This window comes from Hyla sarda, chromosome 9 (assembly GCF_029499605.1).
Source record: "Hyla sarda isolate aHylSar1 chromosome 9, aHylSar1.hap1, whole genome shotgun sequence".
In the NCBI taxonomy this organism is placed as follows: Eukaryota; Metazoa; Chordata; class Amphibia; order Anura; family Hylidae; genus Hyla; species Hyla sarda.
This window is the reverse complement of record NC_079197.1, coordinates 144858621-144860919: the sequence shown is the minus strand read 5'-3', so window position 1 is coordinate 144860919 and position 2299 is coordinate 144858621.

Sequence of the window (2299 nt, the reverse complement as noted above, 5' to 3'; positions counted from 1 at the left end):
CTCGTGGTGATTTCTCTAAAAAGAAGATACAATTTTTTATGAAATATAATAGAAAGGTTAATGTTTTGCCAAGATGTATAAATTTTAAAAAGTTTTGATTTCATTATTTATCTTTTTGATATCAACTATTTTCATTCATATTGTAACGAAGCTGGATGTGGATCCTCTAACCTGTGTGGCTGATTACTCGGACCGTATCGGGGAGCGGAGTCTAAGGTGCCGCTGGTCTTCACCAGAGCTCGTCGCAAGGCAGGATGGGCTTGCTGCAGTAGGTGACACCCAGGTTGCTACCCCAGACACGGCTCGACCACACAGGTAGCTGGGCAAGGCAGTAGCGTAGTCAAACATTGCAGAAGGTCAAGGCAGGTGGCTAAGGTGCAGAGTTTAATAACATAGCGGAAGGTCTGGATACATGGAAAAGGCAAACAGGCAATAAGGAATGCTTAATCCCAGGCTAGGGACACTGAAGATCCGGCAGGGAAGTGTGGGAGGTGCAGGGACTTTATAAGGTAGTGTCAGGTGCAAACAGTAATTATGGGCATACTGGCCCTTTAAATTTCAGAGCTTCGTCACGTGCCCCCAAGGAGAAGGTAAGTGACGGGCCGGGATTCTCATGCAGGCACGTCCTGTGATGCGAATCCCAGCCCCGCCAACAGAAGGGGGCACGGAGACTCTGTGCTCATGGCCGGTGCTTGCGGCCAGAGCGCAGAGCATAACAGTAACCCCCCCTTTGGTCTCCCTCTCATTTTGCGGTTCAGGAATTTCCTGAAAAGGTCCTGGTTGGGGTCCTGCGGCTCCCAAGACCTCTCCTCCGGACCAAATCCTTCCCATACAACCTGAAAAAAAACTCTTTCCTCTGACAAATTTGGAGTCCAAGCTCTCCTTCACAACAAAAACATCAGAGGTGCCAGGGATAGGAGAAGGTGAGATGTCCTTTTGAGAAAAATGGCTGTAGATGACTGGTTTCAAGAGGGAAACATGGAAGGAATTCGGGATCCAGAGGGAGGAGGGCAGATATAGAGAATAGGCCACAGGGTTAAGTCTCTTCTTGACTTTAAAGGGACCCAAATAGCGAAGACCTAGTTTATAACTGGCTATCTTGAACCGGATATATTTAAAAGATAACCAGACTTTGTCACCCAGAGAAAATTCAGGAGGAGGACGATGTGTCTGTTTGGAATTTCATGCTAGAAGTAGCATGTAGAAGAGAGCGATGTGTCTTCTGCCAGATGGAAGAAAAATTCTGCAGTTGTTCATCAACAGCAGGAACTCCAGAGGAAGAAGATAAGGGTTGAGGAGGACGAGAGTGAAGTCCATAGACCACATAGAAGGGTGAAGCACCAGTGGAATCAGAATCCCTATGATTGTAGGAGAACTCAGCCCAGGGAAGCAGATCAACCCAGTCATCTTGATGTGCAGAAATGTAATGGCGCAGATAGACACCCAAGATCTGATTCACCCTCTCAACCTGTCCATTAGATTTAGGGTGGTAGGCCAAGGAAAAATCCAGCTTAACTTGGAGGCTTCAGAGGGGGCCCGCTAGAACTTAGAAACAAATTGGACACCACGGTCAGATACTATATTGGTAGGAAGTCCGTGTAAGCGAAGATATTTTGAACAAAAAGCTTAGCAAGCTGTGGTGCTGAAGGAAGTCTGGGTAACGGTACAAAATGAGCCATTTTAGAAAATTGATCCACTACCACCCATATTACTGTATTACCATGGGAAGATGGAAGGTCGGTAATGAAAGTCCATGGAAATATTGGTCCAGGGAAGCTCTGGAACTGGCAAGGGCTAAAGAAGTCCCGCTGGCTTGGAACGAGGGGTCTTGTCCCGAGCACAAACTGAACAGGACAGGACAAAGTCAACAACATCCCGTTCTAAGGTAGGCCACCAGTATTGTCTGGAGATGAACTGTAAGGATTTACGAATTCCGGGATAGCCAGCCAGGAGAGAAGAATGTCCCTATTTGAAGACTCGAAGCTTCATACGGGGAGAAACGTAAGTCTTTCCGGGAGGCTGATGCTGAAGACTTGCAGGAGCTACAGAGATGAGATGTTCAGGTGAAATAATGTGCTGCGGAAGAGTTTCATGGTCATGCACATCTGAAGACCTGGAAAGGGTGTCCGTTCATAAATTCTTTTCCACTGGACTGGAGTGGATATAGGCTGTGGCCAGTCCAGAATTGCGGATGACTTGTTGGGATCCATTTGAAGACCTTGACTGGTAACAATGTAGCCCAGAAAAGGGAGGCAAGTCTTTTCAAAAGTACACTTCTCCAGTTTAGCGTTGAGATGAT